At 43.6% G+C, this 23,508-nt stretch overlaps 1 long non-coding RNA gene across 1 annotated transcript in view; it reads left to right on the plus strand.

The window, feature by feature from the left end:
- LOC146829619 (uncharacterized) overlaps positions 1-23,508 on the plus strand; it is a 431,894-nt gene that overhangs the window by 371,988 nt on the left and 36,398 nt on the right. Inside the window, exon 7 of the long non-coding RNA XR_014962024.1 lies at positions 14,115-14,228. This is a non-coding gene — a long non-coding RNA (uncharacterized LOC146829619). The remainder of the gene's footprint in view (positions 1-14,114; positions 14,229-23,508) is intronic.

A 23,508-nucleotide genomic window follows, 5' to 3' on the forward strand; every position in this document is an offset into this window, starting at 1 on the left:
GTTCTAGTGTTCAGCCTTGTGCTGTGCTTGCAATATACACCCATCCATCACTGGCATCACCGGTCAGGTGACCCTGCTAATAAATGGGGCTGGTCGCACATGCTCTGGGCCAGTTTACCAGTACAATACTACTGTGTGTGCATTCCTTATTTGCGAGTATGTGGGTCTAGAGCCCACTACTTTACAAATGTGGAGGGCATTGCAAACCACAATTGCACTTTCACAAATGGGTCGGCATGAGATTGGCAGTCACTGCTTTGGACCCTCTTAAAGAAAAAGAGCTGCAGCGCTTTCTTTCTCACATAGATTTGCCTCAATACAATTAAAGGGCACACAAGAATAGGAATGAGAGAAAACAGGACAGAAACATAAATAACTTAGGGGCATATTATCAAGCCCGGCGATAAAACGGCGAGAATGGGCTTGATAATATGCTCTATGGAATTCCAATTGAAGCCCATGTTAGATGTGAAGGACATCTAACCTGAGCTTCAGTTGGAATTCCATAGAGCATATTATCAAGCCCATTATCGCCGTTTTAAAGCGGCGATAATTTTATCGCCGGGCTTGATAATATGCCCCTTAGTCAGTGGGAGTGAAAGTGAGAAACTGAAAGTAGCTCAAGTGCTGGCCTGTGCTTGGACTATGGTGGAATATCATTGTCTGTAGAGTGTGCCATCAACCAGCCTCATATGGATGGCTTTCGGTTTACTTTCATGGCACTGCTCTTGTTTTCAGTACCAGCTGGTGAAATTTTGTAAGTGGTGGCGGGTATATCCACCACTCAAAGTGTAGCATGTCTGTGAGCGCAGTGTGTTAGCTCAACCTGATAAAGGAGAGTTTGAAGGATACCATTCCAACGATTTGTTTTTTTAAAAAGTAGGGCAAAATGATGCATTTACCAACAAGTACTCAAAGGCTAATTGCATTGTCCCTCCTAACTAGAACATAAGTATTTAGCTTGTACTCTGAATCAATTCTGATTTATGGATGACGTTACCTAGGCACTTGGGCAAGAGTGTATGTGTGTGGTCCCCAAGGTGCTTATATGAAGAGCCACGTCTTCATCTTCTTGTAGAACTTGAGAAGTAAGGAGACGGCTCCATTGTGTTGAGGGAGATCGTTCCATGTCTTGGGTGCAATGTACAAGAGTGAGTGAACTCCAATTTTGCTTTGCGGATGCGGGAGTGTGTGCAAGTTAGTGTGTGCTAGTGAGAGTGAGAGAGAGAGGGAGGCCGAGCATAGGTGTCTGGTGGATTGATGAAAGTGTAAAGTGCATGCAGTTATTCAGATATTCTGGTCCTATGTTGTGTAGGGCTTTTTATGCTATGTGAGACGTTTACATTGGCTGCACTTGTGAATGGGGAGCCAGTGAAGCTTCCTGGGTTGTGATGTGATGTGGGTTGGGCATGGGAGGTAGAGTATGAGTCCTACAGCAGTGTTCTGACTACTCTGGAGTCTGTTTACAAGCTGTTTGGAGATTCTGGCGTGGAGGATGTTGTTGTAGTCCAACCTGCTGGTGGTGAGTGCTTACGTCTGTCTGGTGTTCTGAGACAACTATTTAATATTCTTTCACAGCATGCGTAGCATGGGAAAGCAGGAGGTGCAAACTGTGATTTTAGATGTCATGTTGAGCTTGTCATCCAAGATGATCCCTAGAACTCTTGCGCGGTCTGTGGATGTTGGTTCTAGCTTCCACAGCTATCAGGTAGAGTTCTATGGGAAGGTCTTGTTGCCGAAGGCCAGTACTTCGGTCTTGTCAGAGTTGAGCTGCAGGCAGTTGGTTTGCATCCAGTCTACTACCATGCTTATGCAGTTGGTGAATTTGGTTCTGGTGGTGGTTGTCTTATTCATCAGGGAGAGGATGAGTTGGGTGCCATTGGCGTAGTATACAACAATGATGTCTTGTGATCGGATAATGTTGGAGAGCGGTGTCATGTATATTTGAAAAGGGTGTGGCAGTGGGACAATCCCTGTGGGACTCTGCATATCAATTTCTTGATCTATGGTGTGAAGGGTGGTAGTCTGACCTTTTTTTAATCTTCTTGTGAGGAAGGAACAGATCCACTTGAGAATTGACCCTTGTACGGTTATCTCTTGCAGTCATCTGATGAGGGTTTTATAGGAGACAGTGACGAACACCTCAGAGCGGTCGAGCGGGATGAGGGCTGCGGTTTCTCCTTGGTCCATGTTAGAAATGGGGGTCTCTAGTTGGCAGAGGTAGGTACCTTCGTCCAAATTGGGACCCTTGCTTCTAGTCAGGGTAAGGGGGATACATACTCTAGATAACCCCTGCTCACCCCCCTTGGTAGCTTGGAAAGAGCAGACAGGCTTATCCCAAAGGCAATGTGTAAAGTATTTGTACCAACACTCACAGTAACACAGTGAAAACACCACAAATGGACACCACACCAATTTAGAAACATAATATATCTTCATCTAAACTAAACAAGACCAAAACGCCAAAAATCCAACATACACAGTTAAAAATATGACTTTCAAAAGGTTTCAAGAACTTGTAACATTGAAAACTATGGATGCTTGAATTTTCACCAAAGTACCTGTAGATGCGTCAAAGTTCACAATCCAAACAGCCGCAGCATCGGAAAACAAAGAGTTGCGACCCTCCTGAGACCTTGGGGAGGTGATGTGACAGTCCCACTGCACGCAGAGGAAGGGTTGCGTAGAATCCGGTCTGAATAGGGGGGTGATGCTCAGATTCTTCGTGATGGTACCAGTCCACCGGTGATGCATCAGAAGAACTTGCTGCACAGGTATGATGCGCGGAAATTCGGGATGCGTTGGCGATCGATGTGTTGGCGTCGAGCGGCGCTGCGTTGGTCCTCTTCAGCCACTATGCATCGATTTCTGTAGTTCTTTGAGTTTCTTCCTGCTTCCAGCTCCCAAACAGCGGCAACAAGATCCGGGAGCCCACACCTGGCACAGGCACCTCTTGGCAGGTCAGAACTCACAGCAACAGAGTTCAGGGGAGCTGGGGATTACATCATTGTGTCCCTGAGACTTCAGAACAGGAGATCAGCTCACTTCCGGCCCTTGGAGATCTCCTTCAAGCAGGGGACACAGCAGACAGCAAAGTCCTTCTCCTTTTCTTGACAGAAACAGCAACTGAACGCCGGCCCCAGACACACAGCAAGGGCAGTACTTCTCCTCAGTCTCTCCGGCTCTTTGCCTTGGCAAAGGCTCCTGTTGAATTCCAGGAATGATCTAAAGTCTGGGGTTTTGGGTCTGATACTTATACCCCAAAATGTCTTTGTTCTCTTTGTGCAAGGGGCTATGAGCTCAGTTCAGACCAGTTCTGGGGGCACTCTGCAAGTGCACAGCTACAGCTATTGTCAGTGTGACCCTTGGCTCCAGACACACCACAGGGGGCGGAGCCAGCATTGTGGCAGACACAGCCCTAGTCAGGTACAGGTGCTACTTCTCCCACCACTCCAAATGCAGATCAGGCCTATTCAGCCTAGAGCTGACTCATCCAGACTCCTGAAGCCACTGCACCTCTCCAGCCCCTGTCACTCCAAAGACACAGTCAATCCACAAACTGGCAAAGGCACATAGGATGGTTGAACAATAAAATAGTCACTTTCTAAAAGTGATATTTTCAAACACACAATTTAAAAACCATCTTTACTGAAAGATGTGTTATCAAATTCTGAGTTCAAGGATACCAAACTCCAATATTCCATCTTATCCGTATGGGAAGATACGCTTTTAAAATGTCACAAAGAAGTCCCCATTCTGTTCTATGGGGCAAAATAGTCTTTCAATAGGGCAAAACAAAATTGGCTGTATTTCACTATCAGGACATGTCGCACACACCAGTACATGTCCTACCGTTCACCTTCACTGCTCAGTGCCCTGGGGGGTAACTTGGGCCTACCATAGGGGTGCCCTATATGTAGGAAGAGGGAAGATTAGGGCCTGGCAAGTGGGTGCACTTGCCAACTCGACATGGCAGTGAACAAACTGTGTGCAGGCACCAGGGTGGCAGGCCGGAGATTTCTTTTCAGGGTACTCAGGTGGGTGGCAGAATCAGTGCTACAAGCCCACTGGTAGCATTTGATTTACCAGCCCTGGCACACTCAGTGCACTTTACTAGGAACCTACTGGTAAAACAAATATGCCAATGAGGGAGAACCAATCACAATAACAATTTACAAAGAGAGCAGATGCACTTTAGCACTGCTCAGCAGTGGTAAAGTGACCAGAGTCCTATTGTCAACAAACATAGGTCAGGAAAAAATAGGAGGAAGAAGCAAAATGTTTGGCGATAACCCTGCAAAACGGGCCATTTCTAACACAAATAGCTCTGGTAAACAGGGACTATATGCTCTCCAACAATTGAATCGCACAGCCCCCCACAGTTGTTAACCAAGCTACCCTTTGCCCCACCATCCAGTGCCTCAAGCAGGGGAAACAGCACACAGCAAGGTCCTTCTCCTTTCCTTGACAGAAACCACAACTGCAGGCCAACCACAGACAAACAGCAAGGGCATTACTTTTCCTCAGTCTCTCCAGCTCTTCTCCTTGGCAAAGGTTCCTCTTGAATTCCAGGAATGATCTAAAGTCTGGGATTTGGGGTCTGATACTTATACACCAAAATGTCTTTGTTCTCTTTGTTCAAGGGGCTCTGAGCCCAGTTCAAACCAGTTCTGGGGGGCACTCTGTAAATGCACAGCTACATCTATTGTCAGTGTGAGCCTTGGCTCCAGACACACCGCAGGGGGGCAGAGCCAGCATTTTGGAAGGCAGACACAGCCCTATTCAGGTACAGGTGCTACTCCTCCCACCACTTCAAATGCAGATCAGGTCTATTCAGCCTAGTGCTGACTCATCCAGACTCCTGGTGCCTCTGCACCTCTCTAGCCCGTGTCATTCCAAAGCCAGACAGTCAATCCACAAACAGGCAGAGGCACACAGGATGGCTGAACAAGAATTTAAAAAACATCTTTACTAAAAGTTATGTTATCAAAGTCTGAGTTCAAGGATACCCAACTCTATTTTTCAATCTTATCCCTAGGGGAAGATGTAAAATGTCACAAAGCATTCCCGATTCTGTCCTAAGGGGCAAGATAGCCTTTCAATAGTTAAAAACGAGATTGGCAGTATTTCACTATCAGGACATGCCACACACACCAGTACATGTCCTACCTTTCACATACACTGCACCCTACCCAGGGGGGTAACTTGGGCCTACCATAGGGGTGCCCTTTATGTAAGAGAAGGGAAGGTTAGGGCCTGGCAAGTGGATGCACTTGCCAAGTTGACATGGCATTTAACAAACTGCGTGCAGGCACCGCGTTGGCAAGCCTGAGACATCTTTTCATGGCTACTCATGTGGGTGGCACAATCAGGGCTGCAAGCCCACTGGTAGCATTTAATTTACCAGCCCTGGCACACTAAGTGCACTTTACTAGGGACCTACTGGTAAAACAAATATGCAAATCAGGGAGAACCAATAACAATAACAATTTACACAGAGAGCAGATGCACTTTAGCACTGTTCAGCAGTGGTAAAGTGCCCAGATTCCAATAGCCCACAAACACAGGTCAGGAAAAAAGGGGAGGGAGAAGCAAAATGTTTGAATAGAACCCAGCAAAAAGGGCCATTTTAAAAAGTCCAGGATGATTTAGATGTCATCAGTGGTCGCCATGAGTGCTGTTTTGGTGGTGTGGTTCTTTCTGAATCCTGATTGAGTGTTGTCTAGAAGATGGTGAAGTTCGAAGTGGGTTGTGAGTTGCTTGTTGATGGCCTTTTCATTCACTTTGGCTGGATAGGGGAGCAGAGAGATGGGTCGGAAGTTGCTCAGTTGATTCAGGTTGACTGTGGCTTTTGGAGTCTGGCACTCATTTTTGCAAGTTTCCATTCATTTGGGAAAGTGGTGGATGTGGTAAAGTTGTTCATGATGTGTGTCAGGGTGGTTCTGTTTTGGGATGTTACCAAGATGTAGAAGTAGTGGGGGCATGTGTCATTTTGTACCCCTGAGTGGATGGTCCGCATGATTTTTGCTGTGTCATTACTGGTGAGGGTTGTCCATTCGGTCAGGTTGCCTTCTTGGTTTGTGGGGGTAGGCTAGCAGTAAGTCCTCTGGGGTTGTGTTGGTGTGCAGAGTTGTTTTAGAAGTTTGCAATCTTGCTGTGGAATAAGTTGGATAGGTTGTCGTAGAGATGTTGAGAGGCAGTAATGCTGTTTATAGTGGCTGAGGGAAAGGTAGAAATAGGTAATGATTGAGAAGACCTCCTTGCAGCTGTTAGAACTTCCTTCGATGTGGTCTACTAGGGCTTTTCTCTTGGTGTCTCTTATTTCCTGATGATAGCGTCTAAGTGCAGCCTTTTAGTTAGTTTTGTCGGTGATGTCGTGGCTGGCTCTCCATTTCCTTTCTAGCTGGTTAAAGTGTTGTTTGGTGTTTCAGAGGTCTTCTGATGTACTAAGTTGAAATACTTCTGCCAGTTAAAGAATTGCAGTTTTTTATTAATTTTGAAGCATCTTTGTTATATTTTTTATATGGTATTTGTTGCACAGTTCAGTGGATGTGAATTAGTATGTAACACATTTTGTATTGTTCAGATTTTATTAACGTTTTGAATGAATAATTGCATTAATCTTCATTATTGTGTTGTTGCCCTCATATGTTTGTTCAAGTTTTATCACCTTATATATTAAATATTGCGAGTTGACTTAGGTTTGTGCACATTCCATTTGTTGCACAGTTCACAAAATAAACAGTTTTATGGCTCGGCTTGTGCATGGGTTCTCAGAGGCCAAACACACTTTCAGCTCCGCTCTGGCTTGGCTCTCCCTGTTAATCTGTTGACTCACCCACATACATACATATACTCACATGTACACAGTATACATATGTAATCAGGAATGTGAAATACTGTATGCAACCTGCAACCGTCAGGTCAAACATCAGAGAACAGACAGAGTGTGAATAATGAACGGGAAGAGAAAAGGGAGCAAACTGGAGCTTTAGGAATACAGAATACGTTGAATTGGAGCAGTATGCCAAAGCATGTACCATCAGTGCCAGCTGACAGTGAGATATTTCTTTAATTCAGATTCCCACAGTAGCGGCCGACAGAATGAAGAGGTGGTGGGCAGGTGGAGGGTGGGCAGGAGCACTGGAGGGGAAGCGCAGGGGTTTCATAATATTTTAATGAAACACTTACCTGGAGCTGCCAGCGCACTTCTGCATCGGGCCTCGGCCTTTCTTGTCCCAGCAGGCACTGGGGCAGCATCAGACTCCCTGTGCAAACGCCTCACTGCTCTCATAAAATGAGAGCAGCGCATGGATTGGCATGAGCAGGCAGAAAAGACGCTCCTCTCTGGACAGGCAGTCTGTGCTGTTTCTCCATCCTTGCTGTTCAATACATCGGGGTTGGAGAAACCTAAGTGAGCATGTGTGCTTGGCCAGGCTGCCATACACACATGCGCACATAGAAGTGCACGCGGCACTTCTCCTTCCCCCACCCCAGAGAGTCTTTGCTGTTTCTCCATCCCTGCTGCTCAATACAGCTGGTTTGGAGAAACCTAAGTGCGCATGTGTGTTTGGCCGGCCTGGCAATCACACATGCGCACTAAGAGGTGCACACAGCACTTCTCCTTCCCCGGCCCTGCCCCACCCTACAGTGCTGGCTCAGAGCAGGTAAATGAAAAACCAAACAATGTTAGAACATCGTTTTATTTTTTACCTGTTGGCTCTAAGACAGTGGAGCGATGCTCCTCCGCGATTACGGAGCAACTGCCCCTGGATTACGAACAAACTTTCTGGTATTGCAAGGGTGCAGCAAATACATTAAGCCAGAGGGAAGAGGGAACATTAGATGTACGGAGAAAGACCTGTAAGAGAAGAGACCGACAAACAAGGGGACACCAGAAAGCTAGTGGGAGAGAGTTAAGTTAGACGGAGGCACAGAAGAGCAGGCACTAAAGGAGCATTTTTTTCTGAGTCCGGTTTTATTATTTGTGCCTGTACCACTCTGTGTTAGAGTTACTCAGAAGGGTAACAGAGAGTGAGACAAAAGAGGAATAGTTAGTGATAGAAATGAAATCATGGTCGAGAGAAACACACGGAAAAAAGCAAAACTGATAAGATAGTTATTGCACAGAAGATTAATCTGAATGACTTGATCAACTGTGGGGCCCTGCCTTGTAAACACTTAACATCCTCTAATAGCAGGGTGGACTCTGAGCTCCTGCCTCACAGACACGCAAGAGCTGGATTTAGTATGACCCCTGCTTAGGACTGTACATTTAGCAGGGCGGGGAAGCACAATATATATTTTCCTGGGCAGAAGCTTCACATGGCCTCTTTACACACAGTCACATACAACTCCCTGCAGCCCCTGCCCAGGAATCACAATTTGAGACCACCCTTTCCAATTTCTCAAAGTGTGAGGAAGGGTAGGATCACTGTAGGTGAGGTCTGAGCTGCAGCCTTTTGACACCCTTAGTTGGATTAAATCACCACAGATGCAATTTTTAGCAGAAAAGGATGTCAATCATTTCAAGGGTTGCCTTATATTCACCATCATCTAGTGGGTTGGTTGAAAGGGCAAACAGATTAGTCAGGGATGCCATTCAAGCAGCTCTTTCCTCAGGAAAAGATGGTCAAGATTTCGTTGAGGACAAGTTATGGTCATATAACATTTCGCCACATTGCCCCACCGGTCTTCCGCCTTTTTCTCTGTTCAGAGGTAGAAATGTTCACACTACTTTGTGTCCCAAATGGTTGCAAGATAAACATGTCAAGGGTACACTTGTTGATAATGAAAATCTTGCATCTCGAGTTTTAGAAATATTAAGGTTACATGAAATCTGTGCGTGATCAAGGAAACATTTTTTATAATACTGATTTCAAATTCAATGATTGGGTTCTCATTAAGTATCCAAAAAGGGTGACAAAGGGGTTGTCTAAATGTTCCTCTCCTGTACAAGTCACAGATGTGAGCAAAGGCTCAGCACTACTAGGTTCTAGAGGATGGTGGAACAAGAGATCACTTGTGCGGCTTTCTGACTCACAAGTTGCCTCTTTACTTAAGTTATCTAAACAGTAGATGGAACAATGCGACTGGACCAACTGGTTGCATGATCCTTCATCTGTTATTTCTTCGTTTGTCTCTCAAGAGGATTCTGTGAAGTCTACTGATGGGCAGTGTTTTAATACACCTACTGCTTTGCATAATTCCGCTTCTCTTGCTATGAATAGACTTGCATCTTCTTCACGTGTTGTTGTGAGTACCCGTCAAAGGAAATTGCCTGTCAAATTTAATGACTATGTATTGTCTTAAGAAATTTATTCTTTTTCCTTCTCATTACCTCATTATCCCATATTAGTTATAACTTGTATTTCTTTTCAGGTTCTCTTCAATTTTGCATTGTTATCATTTCTCATTTATTTTGTGGAAAGAGAGAAGTTGTGCATGTATTTACAGAGTGCTCTTGTGTTAACTGGCGCGAGAGTGACTTGCGCTTCATGTTATTCTTTGAATCTTGTTCCACAATCGGGTGCTGAACAATGCGTGCCAGGATTCTACCAACGTTAATCAGTTGGTGGAGAACGTGTACGCAGCGGGAGCGCCCGGCTGTCGGTAACTTTGGAATAAAGCTTCCACAACTCACCGATTGCCTCCATGGATCCATTCTTATTTCCCCCTCCTACATTTTTGATGATGCTAACATACAATACAGTCCTTAACTCAGATTAACATGGCAGGTGTGTTTTGGTTATCTTAAATTTGCATGATGCCTTAGAATGAAGCCTAAAACATTAATCAACACAAACTTTCTTGCGCAGGGAATGTGGGGTAATCATTCTTTACTTTGCGTGTTTACAAGAGAGCCATGAGTCTTATTTTCTGTTTCTGCATTGCTCAATACTGACAAGCAGTAAGGAGGTAAAATGCTTCCTGGAGACGGACCTAGCTTAAAGCTCCGGTTCCAGCACTAATGGGATGCTGAATGTAACATGTACTGATGCTCCTGAAAGCTTCAAATGAAAGCATTGTGTTCAGCTAAATGTTGCTACTAATCCAATCTAGGCTTCTGAGCGAAAGATGGACCCACTAGCCCCCTCGAGATGCTGAGGAGAAAAAAATAAAATAAACTCTCCCTGATGAGGGAATTGTAAAGGAAGAAACCAGATGGCGGTGGAGATACTGTTTGTCCTACGCAGCCCTGAAGTACTGCAGCAGATAATGAATATGTTCAGCGCCATTGGAATTATGCTCTTGTGTGATTTTCGCATAATTATATATTTGCCGTATTTGCCACATAATCCATCAAATGCTGCATAATCTGCAGATTTTAGCCCCAAAAATATTTTGTTTCTAGCACAAAAATTCAAAACTTACTAAAAATGCAACAACACGTATTGACGCGCAGTGGAAGCCCATTTGCAAAGCTGGAGTGGTCACCTTTCTTTTGCTATATTTGGATATTAAACTGGTACTAATGACGTGCAACCAATGCCCAGAGAGTATTGCAAAGTTTAAAAATGATAAAATAATGAAGTAATACTATTACAAAATGTCCTCCCTTATGCCACATAATTTGCCTTTTCTTGCCGCATAATTTACTTGCCCCTGCCGCATAATTTGGTCCTCTCCTGCCACGTAAATCCAGTGGCCGTGGGTATGTATTACATGAACCAGCAACAAAGCAGAGTTATAACAGGATGCGGCAAGGAAAGGTAGAAGTTCTTGAATAGCTGATTAGGGATAAGCTTGGGGTCTATATTTTATTCATATTAACACTATATTTAGATGTCCATTTTAATTATGATGATCCTAGTAGATATGATTTATAGAAACAATTCACATAGTGGACACTTAAAATTATAAATACTAAGGTTTGTGTGTACTACTTTAGGGAGTTTTGGGGGTATGCATGGGGATGTTTTCTGGAATCCCAAGCTAGATAGGGGTTACTGGGTTAATATTGTACCACTCTGAGCTGTTTACAGCTAGAACCTCACTACTGGAACCTAAGCCATGCACCAACGACACCACTTTAGCACTTGGCCCTCAGGGTAGTGAAGTCGAACAATAGTACCATGAAACAAGAAGATAGAGAGGGACAGTTTTATGAAAGTGCCAGTGAGCCAAGCACAAGGACCTAAAGAAGATTCTTCCCATATCCAGAAGCCAGCGAAGACAATGAAGGTGTGGAGTGATGTGAAAATGGGAGGAATGATTACAAGTGGCTCTAAAACAGCTTCATTATGAATTTGTTTAAGGGTTAGATGAGAAGAAGAACCAAAATCAATACATTTCTGTAGTCATTTGTTGTACTGCCAGACAACAGGAGGAAAACAGAAGAAAAGAAAGAAAGAAAAAAAGAGAGAAAGAAAGAAAGAAAGAAAGAAAGAAAGAAAGAAAGAAAGAAAGAAAGAAAGAAAGAAAGAAAGAAAGAAAGAAAGAAAGAAAATATACATGTATATCAAAAAACAAAGATGCCAATGCCCAGGTCCTGACACCACCAAACATAAACATTTATTCGCAGTGAAAGTGGCTGCCCACATGGAATCCTGACACGTTTCAACAATCAAGCCTTGTTCACAGCTGAATAGTTCCCATTCTACAAGACACAGATGTTTAAAATGAAATTGTCACGTGGAATTTCAAATGTGGCGGCAGCAACCATGTTCTCAAAACTTTGGAAACAGCATATTTCTTTTAAAAAACGCGCGTGAGCACCTTGCAAATGTTCTCCTATACACTTTACAAATAAAACGATTTTATCTGCTTTGTTGTAACGCTATCAAGCAAGATGAAGGGCCAAAAATCCGAAGACCAAGACAAGAGTTGTTTAGCCACGAGGATATCAGTCATGACAAATATCATTCATCCTGGAAAACAACGTCAAGGACGCACTTGAGAAAATGTTCTCCTTCTGCAGAATGGTCATTGAGTGTGACCACAACCCGAGTGCCATCAGGGTGACACACAAGGCAGAAGCCAGAAGAGAAGAGGATTTGAGCAAAGAGAAGAACACGAAGGTGAAAAAGAGTGAGTCTGTAGGAGGAGCTTTAAGGGACCCCGTCAGAAAGCAGTTTAAAATCCGACTGAAAGGGAGGAAGATCGACTGTTCGGGCATCATCATGAAGGCGTGATGAAATCCAGGCAAAAACCCTGGGTATACAAGATGACGTATGAGACAGTCGTATCCGACCATATGGAATGCCACAAAAGGAGCGGGCAGGACCAGTGCACTACCACCGCCCTAGTTCACTAGTATGTGGAGATTATCAAAGACCAAAATCAGGGAGAACTCAGTATTGTGATATGGTCTAAAGCCTGATTTAGCCATGTCAAGAATATGATTGAAGGGGGGCGTGGTCATGCGCCGCAAGAAGATGGCGGCTCGGCTCTGAGCTCCGCTCGTAAGCGGAACTCATCTGCTAAACTCAGCCTGCTTTCTGCCCTCAGCAAGGGATATAATGTTGGAATCCAACGCCTGAAGGGTCGGAGCGGCGATTGAAGCCGCTCTGACTGCTTTTCCTCCAATTATTGAACCAGCAGCGGTTTTAACTCCTCATCCAAATGCGAGCGGCCGCCATTTTAAATGCCCGCTCACTTCATTCAGCCTCAAGGTAAACTGGCGTTTCTGTCATTAAACGCGAGGCAACGTGTCTTGTTATCTTACTTGCTTTCCTTACATGGAATATTGGCACAAGACTTATAATTCTCCAGAAGAAATGTAAATGCTAAATATATTATGCACTCTCAATGCCCTGAACCAAACATGTGGAACATATGCATTTGTTACTTCTTACGTCAAATTTCAGCACACATATCTATTATTCTATTTAATATGCATGGATATACTCAAGGATGGTGCTGCTTTCTACCTTTTTTAAACTTTTGACCTTTTTGTTACTCAAATGATTGTTTTAACCCTTTTACTACACTCTTGTCACACCTTCTAGCCTCTTGACAATTTGGCATTTGACTTACTAAATGCTAACAACGTCGTCTCCTCTTGGTTCTTTGTTAAGAAATGTCAGAGTGCAGATGGAGGATGACGCAATTTTTCTCCAGTTCACGTTCTTATTTTTGCTATCTTTTTCTCTGGAGCCTCATCGATTAGTGATGTGTCTTCACTAAGCATATGGGCAGACTGAAATCTTTACTAAAAATTACTTCTCACCCTTCGCATCATTTCAAGATGGCTAATGAAGCTCCAATTTCGGTCGGAGTCTCGTCTACAGGTACCAAGCCCAAGAGAGCCAAAAATGATCCTCCCTAACCAACTTATCTTCTCAAAACCCTGTTCTTGACATAATTTTGGATGAGGTGAAGGGGCTTAAATGTTTTATGTCCACAACTAACGAGAAATTTCAGCAAATAGAAGATCGATGGATTAATATGGAAGCTAAGGTGTTAGATATGGAGCAACGCATCAGTGACCTACATGATGTATCTACTAAAATTCAGATTTTGGAACAGGATATTCATCGTCTCAAACTTCACACTGAGGACCTTGAAAATCGTAATCGACGCAACAACCTATGTCTTTATGGTCTGCCAGAAAATCTTGAAGGTCCGGATATGCTTCTTTTCCTAAAGAAATTCCTGTCAGAAATTTTAGACCTTCCTTCAGAACTTTCATTAAATATCCAACGAGCATATTCAATATTGTATCCTTCATCCTTGTCTGTGGCTCCACACGTTCTTTTATTGATCCTACTAAACTGAGGCCTTTTCTTCAGAATCTTTCCACAAGTTCTGCAACTGGTTCTTCTCATCATTCTGAAGGTTCTTGTATCCTGTCTACATCTTATTCACTATGGCTGTTTATAGCTCTACTCTTCTTATCTTCCTCTCTGTCGTTTCATCTCTCGTCGGTGCTGTTGCACCCCATGCTTCTGTCACTGTTGTTTCCTCTTAGATCTGGATCTCTTTCCTTGATCTATCTATCTTTTTCATCTATTCCTGTTCCCTTTTTCTTTTTTCTCTTTTTTGTTTTTTCTTTCTGTTTGTTCCTTCTATTCTATGATGTTCAATTCATTGCATGTGCCCATTAGTGCTGTTTGTTGTTCTATAACATAGTTCTTCTGTTTATCTCATATGTGGTATTTTTTTCATTCCAGTTGTTTTCCTGAGGTGTATCACCTCCTTACATGTATTACACCCATCCTGTCACCATGTGTAATATTGTCACGTGGAATGTTCGTGGTCTTGGAAACCCCGTCAAAAGACAAAAGGTACTCTCTCATTTATCAAAATTAAATTCTCAGGTCTCTTTTATGCAAGAAACACATTGCAATGAAGCAGAATCGCTTAAGTTATAAATACAGTGGGTGGGACAAGTTGTTTACTCTCCTGCTTCTAGTAAGAAAGGGGATGTTGCTATATTGTTTCATAAGTCATTATCTGTACAAATTGTATCCACGCAAAATGATGCTGACGGACGATTGGTAATGACTAAGGTTGTTATACAAAACAAAGAACTGGTTTTATTGAATATTTATGGCCCAGTCAGACCAGATCCAGAATTTTGGAATGAAATTTCTTTCTGTGGGTTTCCGGTAGAGATCACAGAATAAAGCGCCTTCTTCCACTCGGAAAGTAAGGTCCAGGAAGTCAATGGCTTCGTTGTTGCTGGTCATGGTGAACTGGATGTCCCTTGTCCTGGTGTTCAGCCAATCGTGGAATTCCTTGAGAGCTTCTTCATTACCGGACCCGATCATTATGACGTCATCTATATATCTTTTCTATGCAGCAATCTGGCTTAAATATGTGTTATCGTGACAATACAGATGTTCTTCCTCATAGTCGTCCAAAAGATGTTAGCCAGGCTAGGTGCATAAGTCCAATGTGTCTCTGACCACGTCCAGTGCTTTAACCTGGGGAATAGAGGTGTCCAATGAAGACACATCAAGAATTACCAGTAGTTGAGTTTGGGTGTCGTATGGTTGACCCTCCAGTAGTTGGATACTGTGCGTTGTGTCTCTTACAAAAGATTTAGTCTCGGGGACCCATGGCTGCAAGAAGTGGTCAATGAACTGATTGAGTGGCTCAAGAACGGAGCCGCAACCAGAGACTATGGGTCTTCCGGGTGGCCTCTCCAGGCGCTTGTGTACCTTCGGTAGCGTATATATTGTGGGGATCCTTAGCTCCTTTTTGTTGAGGAAATCACTCTCAGGTTGGCTCAAGAAACCCATTGTGAGTCCATCCATGGTTAGTTTCTCTATCAGGGATTTTATTTCCATTATTGGATCCTTTGGTATTGGGCGGTAGCTTTCTGTGACTCCCAGTTGTAGCTCTATTTCTTCCACGTAGTCAGTGGTGTTCTTTAAGACTACAGCTCCTCCCTTGTCAGCCGCCTTGATAACAATAGTGTCATTAGTTCCTAGTGAGGATAACGCTGCTCTTTGTTGCTTGCTAATGTTTTGTTTAATGTATCTTCTTTCGTCCATCAGCTCCATGGTTTATTGTAGAACAATCATCTCATAGGCCAGTATTTTCTCACTCATCAGGTAGGAGCCCGGAGTAAAGGTTGATGGAGGTTTGAAAGGTGTGGTGGCTGGCCTTTGATCATACTTGTTATTCCTGAAGTGGTACTTCAATCTGATTTTCCTGAAAAAACTTCTGCAGCTCGAGTTTGACATTAAAGGTGTCAGGAACAGCTGTGGGTACGAATGACAACCCTTTTGAAAGTACTTCTCTCTCTGCTGGGGACATCGTGTAGTTTGAGAGATTAATTATGGGATCCTTAAAATTGGATCCAGCGGGACTTTCCTACTGTTCAAGTGTTCCTTGTTGTGCAGCTAGGTCTGGCATTGAATATGTGTGAGCTTCACTACCTAGCATGGGTGTTGTTGTGGTACTGATGTCTAGTTGGGCATTGGTCCCTGTCAATGATTCTGTTTGGGCTGTTATCTGTGTGTCAGAGTCTTGATAGAGCAAACAAGGGACAAACGGGGATGAGGTAGTGGCACTGGTGCTTGGTTTTGGGTCAGCAACTAACATTAACTTGTTGTGGACTAATGTCTGCGTTTCTACTTTCACCTTAGACACGTTTTGGGGATTACTCTGTCGATTTACAGAAAAGGGGGATCTAGTCAACCATCAGCAGAAAGGGGATCCCACTAAGGAGGAGTTCTGTAATGCGCAGAGGGACTGCCCTAGTCTTGTGGATCCGTGGCAGCAGGCCGAGGCCCAGGCAGCTGGTGACACCTCTGGTAATCACCTGATATACTGGGCGAATGGTCTCCTTTATTATAATAATAATAAGTCATTTATATCTTGAAACCATATTAATAAGCACTATGGGTGACAAGACACAAACTAATTTTCTTCCACCAAACACAGACAATTTACCAATGGCCCTTCCCTGCGAAATTATTCCTGCCTCCTTACCGACAGAGGGTGTTTCCGGTCTTGCTCTTACTTTCTTGTCTTGGAACATCGCCGGCTTGTCGCTCAGGTTAAGAGATACACATTGTATGTCTTTCTTAAAAAAGTACTCGATCATTTGTCTTCAGGAATGCTGGTCTGTAGAACCCATACATATGAACGGTTACCGCACTTACCATACGCCAGCAATACATACCCATAGAGGAAGAAACAAAGGGGGTCTATGCACCTACGTGTCTAATAGCTTAAAGGAACTAAAGATATCCTTTTCACCAGTCTCAGCTTTTTATCAAGTCTTATCCATAACGATCGGCCGCAAAATACATATTAACTTGATTAATTTCTATAACAATATTCCAAAAGACCTATGGGCCCCAACCTTAAATGAATTATACGAGTCCCTAAATGTTATAGACGAAAACGCATCCTTAGACACCTGCGTGATCTGGCTTGGTGATTTTAATTTTTCTTTGTGCCCATTTAGCGATCATAATATATGTGACATGGGGGAGAGGGAAGATTCCTTTTTATCGCACTTCCCTCACACCTCCCGGGGAAACCAACTCAATGATATATTGTCTTCCCTTGATTTAGGCTTTGCAAATGAACTTTGCTCACCACCAGTGCCGTTTAATTCTACCTTCATAGGAAGAGGCTGTAACTCAGTCATTGACTTTCTTTTAGTATCTAAACGATACTCACACCGCATCTGTGCATATGAACGATGCGAGATAGCAATGAGCGACCACCTACCACTCAGTATGTCCTTTACTATCCCGACGGGTAAAAGTACCACTGATTCTATAGTACAGAACCTATATAACTATAGATTAGAACTCGCCTCTAAAAATGGTTATACCCTAAAATGGGACAAAGTGGAACCAGCAACCTTCTTAGGAACCTTAATTCGATCCAAGGAAGTGGAATTTAATACCTGCCTTACCGAGAATGCAGAATTTTCAAAAGTGATCGATGCTTTCCTTAATATTACTGAGGAAATCGGAAAGCTACTTACAAAATCCTCACATCCTAGGACTAATAGAAATAGGAGATGGTTCGACAGAGAATGCAGTAAGACTCACGCACTCTTAATGTCCCAACTCAAGCAAGTCCCTAGGGATAAGGCCGAGCTTAGATCCGCTAGACTAGCCTACCAACAGGCAGTCAAAAAAAGGAAAAAACAAATTAAACAAGATGCTTGGCACTCCCTACTAGAAGCATGTTATACAAAAAACAACACTGCTTTTTGGAAAGCAGTGAATGCCCCCTTTTTCACTGAAAAGGAATCAGCATGCATTGAAATTGCCATCTCGGAAGAGACATGGGTGACCTACTTTCGGGAGCTTTATCAAGAAGACCACAAGGTAGTTCTAGATGGGGGAAACCATTCAAGATCACAGGATGCTTTGCCCTATCCTATTAAAGTTGATTTCTCCTTGGATGAAATCACGACAGCTATTATTAAGAGCCCAGCAGGTAAGGCACCGGGACCGGATGGAATACCGGTGGACATTTTTAAAGCCAATATTAAGCTATGGGCCCCTCTTTTAACCAATGTCCTTAACAGCTTCACAAACTTGGGCTTTCCAAAGACATGGCAAGAAGCCATTGTGGTGCCCATTTTTAAGAAAGGAGATCGTAATGCACCTAAGTGCTACAGACCGATCTCCTTACTCGACTCTTTCATGAAGATCGCTGGGAGAGCTATCCTTAGTAAATTGCAAACTTGGGCAGATGAAAGTGGCATTCTCTCCCAATTCCAATATGGTTTTAGGGAAGGTTTGGGGACGACGGAGCAAGGTTTGAATTTAGCATTATTGGCAGCCAAATATGTCGAGGCCAAAAATGAGAATTTATTTCTCACATTTGTAGACTTAAGCTCGGCTTTTGACTGCATTAATCATAATAAATTATGGCAAATTATGCAGGACATGGGAGTAGACCCAAATCTTTTAACATTCATTAGACAATTATATCGAGATGCAGGCGCCAGGGTTCGTTTTGGGGATCGGGGCGACTGCACTTCCAAATTTCCTACAGGTAAGGGAGTGAGACAAGGCTGTATCTTAGCCCCTTTTTTGTTTAATTTATATATTAACTCAGCCGCATCCCATCTTTTGGAAGACAAACAGGATTATCCAAAAATAGGTAATTCCTATATCCCCATCCTCTTATACGCAGATGATGCTGTTATTATGGCTCGGACCCAAATTGGCCTTCAAAGATCGATTACTAATTTCTCAGATTATATGGGCAATAGAGGTCTAAAGATCAACATAAGCAAAACATTTACTATGTGTTGCACTAAAAAGAATAATCTCTATTGCAACTCCTTTTTGTCCAACACAAAAATTTTGACTGTCAATACTTTCTCCTATTTGGGCATTAATTTTGATAACAAGGGCACTTGGACAGCAGCAGGGGAATCGCGAAAACTAGCTTTTTCACGAGCCATAGGGGCCGTCAAGCATTTCTCACACAAGGTAGGAGGCCGTCCTGTACCAGTGTTGTTAGATATATTTAGATCCAAATGCGTATCGACAGCACTGTATGGGGCAGGAGTTTGGGGGATTGTAAATACTTCAAAGATCCAGACTTGCCAGAATGCCTTTCTCCGCTTCTTACTGGCTGTGCCTAGGACTACCTCCTCTTATGTTTGTCACCAAGAACTGGGTATATTATATATCTCGGATCTTATCAAGCTGGAGCCTGTTCTGTTGTGGCACAAGGTGTGGTCTGGTACAGCGACAGGTTTGAATAGGGATATAATCAAGGACTGTTTGAGTCTCGATGGGGCCTCAAAGATTCCATGGTTTAACTACCTCAAATCCTTTTTTACTGAACTGGGCCACCCAGAATTCTCCGATTCCCCAGAAAATCTAGCGGACCTGTCAAGAAAGAACCTTAAAAAATCTTGCCTGCACTTCTTAATAGAAAAACGTTGGCAAGCAGAGAAATCGAAGAGCACTGTTATGGCTAATCAATTACTTATCCAAAATCGAGGATTACAGCTGTATTTGAATATAGTCCCCAGCTGCTACTCTCGTATGCTCCTGACCCGTTTTAGGCTAAATGTCTTCTTTAGATTAGTCACTTTTCCTGATATTAATTGTTGGTCAAAGGACCTCATCCCTTGCCCCTGCGATCAGGTATCTCCCCAATCATCCCTTCACTGTATCCTTTTTTGCAAATATTACTCTACTCCAAGGAAAAATTTGCTCCGACCCGTTTTAATAAAACTAGGGCTGAGGCAATGTAGAGTTGCACTAGTCAAACTGCAAATGCTAGACGATGAATTTCTTATTTTTTCTGTGTCCCAATTTCTAAAAGCAGTTTTAAGATTTAGGATCTCCATGAACTAGATCTTCTTGTTTTAAATCTGTACTTTTAAGATACTTAATGTTTGTTTTCTCTTTTAAAAATGTATTTACTTATGTGTATGCTTTTATGGTTTTGTTTTAAAATCGAATAAAGCTGTAAAAAAAAAAAAAAAAAAAGAGCACGACATCTGCCTCAAACAGAGGTGTCCGGGCTCTGAGTGGATGAAACAGAGGGGGGATCAGGGCCAACAGGGAAGCTAGCCTTCGCTAAAGAGCCAGGTCTTCAGGATCTTACTGAACTCATGTTCTGATTCAACCAAGCATAAATGAGAGGTTCAGGATTTCCACAACCTGGCGGTCCTCACTGTGAAGGACCTGCCTCCCATTCGGACTTAGCATAGCGAGGTACACCAAGCAGGTGCTGGGAGTTGGATCTCAGGGTGCATTTATGTTGATGTGGGCAAAGCCTATGCCTGAGATATCTAGGCTCTTTATCATGCAGGGCATGAAAGGCCAGGGTCAGGGACTTGAACTCTATCCTTTTCGCTACCAGGAGCCAATGGAGTTACCTGATATGAGGGGAGATATGATGACAGAACGGGGCCCGTCATATTAATCTCGCAGCCGCATTTTGTACCGTCTGGAAGCTGTCGATCAACCAAGAAGGTAGCCTTAGGTACAGACTGTTCATTCGCATAGTCTAGCTGAGAGGTCACAGTAGCATGGACTATGATCCTGCGGCTTTCCTCTGGCAATAAGTGCAGAAAGTTCCTTAGGCTTCATAGCTTCCGGAAGCAGGACTAGGAAATGTGTTGAACTTGGGTCGCATAAGATAGGTCTGAATCCCATTTGATGCCCAGATTCCTCGCTGTATTTGCTGCTGACCACGGTGAGCCCAATTCTGCTGGCTACCATAACCCTGCAGATGGAGGGGAGGCCTGACAGAAGAACAGGACCTACGTTTTGTCCGCATTTAGTTTTAGGCTGTTGTTTTTCATCCAGCACTCAATGTCCTTCAGACACCCCTTAAATCTGGCAAACAAGTTCCACAGAGTGGTCTTTGAATGAAAACACCAGCTGGGTGTTATCTGCATAGGAGACTGCCCTCACTTCCCAGGTAGCAATGAGAGTGAAAGGTGGCACCAAGTAGGTGTTAAAAAGCAGAGGATTTAGGGCAGAGCTTTGAGGTATGCCGCACACGGTGGCTTCGGTTCGGTTTGATGTGGTTGGATAGAGACTCTTTGAGAGCGGTCTGTGAATTAGGACTGGAGCCAGGAGAGAACTGCCTCCCGCAAACCCAGCTGTTTGAGTCTGGTAAAACTGAGTGCGTGACAGTGTCGAACGTAGCCGACAAATCTAGAAGGACCAGTATAGCTGAAGCTCCTGCATCTACAGTCATTCTCACAGATTCCACCACCTCCACCAATACAGCATTATTACTGTATCCTGACCAGAATCCAGGCTTTGTGTCATGCAAGATGTCATGTGCACCAATGAAATTTGCGAGGTGATTTTGTGCCAGTTTTTCCAACATTTTCGCAGATGCTGGAAATAATGAAATCACAAACTCTGAAGGATCATCATAGGTACTTTTCAGAATGCATGTTTCCAAATATCTGGAAAGGTGCCAGAAAATAGCAAAGTGTTCCAAATGTGGTTTAGTACTGGGTTGATCAAGTGAGCCAGAGAACTTAAAAGCTTGGGTGGGCAGGGGTCCAAGGAGGAACCAGACTTGCATCTTAGGATTTCGGTCAGTGATTTCTGCAAGGTTATAGGACGAAACTCCGAGAAGGTGCCAATGGAATTAGTAATTTCGGATGGCTGCAACTCTCTTTGGGACCTAACAGATCTTAATGGTGACACTGTGTCAAGGGTAGAAGAGATTCATAAGTTGAAAGCAACAGCTTCATCGTTGGGATTGCCAGTCAACAGTGGTCTCCTGTCTAGAAGTACTGGGCCCAAGCTGTCTGCCATAGCCTTTTTCCAGTTTCTTCTTAGCACCGTGCGTTTGCCCCTGCTCGGCTGTGCTTTCCCCAGAGTGAAAGAAAAGGGGGCCAAGAAGTGGTCCATCCAGACCATACATCGAGGGACCTCAATTCTTATGGTTGGGATGTTGGAGAAAATTAGGCCCAGAATATGACCTGCTCTATGTGTTGAGGTATTAACTTGTTGTGCGAGGTTAGCTCCTTTGAGAGACATTACTAGCTGAGAGGCCTGTGGGAAATAGGGGTCATGTACATGGAGATTGAAATCACCGAAAGCTGTAAAATTGACGTACTACAGTGACTTCTGTGCAAGAAGATTACATAGTTTGGGGGTAAGGTTTGTTGACCAATCCGGCGGTATACATTACACAAGACAACAATGGTTGGCTGTTGCTGTCAAGGTGAAATTTTTAAACAAGCATTTGCAATGCAATAGGACTCGCAATTACGCGAGACCTATTGCATTGGAAACGGCAGGGCGGGCGTGCAAGAAGGCACAAATGGGAGTGCGGGGGGGACAGGGAGGGGGCAGAGGTCACAGACTGAGGGGGAGGCCATGAGAAGAAAATAGTGTTTGAAGTAAAGGGGACAGTAGCCATGGAAGGATATCAAGGACGACATGGCCGTCATGAGGACGGACTAACAGGCCTAAAACCAATCGGAAGGCAGCATTAACAGGCACATGCATCAAGAAAAGCTTTTGCGAGTCCTTAATTGTGAATATTAGGGAATCGCAATTAAGGACTCGCAAAAGCCTATGCATGTAGGAATCGCTATTAAAATAGCGATTCCTTAACATTCATTAATTGCGACTCACAAATTGCGAGTCGCAATTAATGAATGGCTTCCCATTCATTCCTATGGGCCTCCAGGCCCATAGGAATGCATTGGAGATTGCGGGAGCAATTTGCGAGTACCAGTAGGTACTCGCAAATTGCTCCCACAATTTCTAGGGTGCAAGGGTGTCAAAATGACACCCTATTGCACCCATGTATTTGAACTCTGCACACATGTTGCATACACACATGCTCTAAGTGCATGTGTGTGCGCAACATGAAACTTAGAAAAATGCAAATAAGTGCATTTTTCTCAGTTTTAGCAAATTACCATGAAGTCCAGCTTTATGGTAATTTGCTCCCGCTAGTAGCGAAATCGCTATTTTTTAAACTTTAATGCATTGCATTTAAGGAATATCAATTAGGGATTCCTTAAGTGCAATCGCTATTTAAGGAATCGCTATTTTGAGATTCTTTAAATTGCGATTTTTGCATTTGGGATGATGCATCCCAAATGCAAAAATACCGGTCGCAAAGGGGCTGATTCTGAGAATCTGCCCGTTTGCGACCGGTTTTGTGGTTGATGCATGTGCCTGTATGCACCTAAATCAATGAAAAGATGGGCGGAGAGTGGGCGGAGCATCCACAAAACTTCCACGCCATATTGAATACTGCATGACTCGCAAAGCTATAGGCTCGACCTAAAAACTACACAGGAGCAGAGAAAATACATCCTAAGGGGCACAACTGCAGAAGCGTTCCACAAAATACCAATTTGAAAATATACTTTAGACCCACAAATCCTGTAACATGGCGCAGAATTATTGAAAGGTCAAAAAATTAACAGCAAATGAATGACCGGGAGGGGGCGGCGATGAACCCAGCAGGATGGCAACCACACTACTCCTAGCATAAAGCGACTAATCAGCCCAACAGGCAGAATGTACAAGACCTTAAAAGTAATATCCTGGAATGTGTACGAGTTTAAATCAATGCTCAATAACAGGGCTGCCTTTGAATTTCTATAGACAGGGGACCTATTGT

Source organism: Triturus cristatus, chromosome 5_2 (assembly GCF_964204655.1).
Source record: "Triturus cristatus chromosome 5_2, aTriCri1.1, whole genome shotgun sequence".
NCBI classification, from domain to species: Eukaryota; Metazoa; Chordata; class Amphibia; order Caudata; family Salamandridae; genus Triturus; species Triturus cristatus.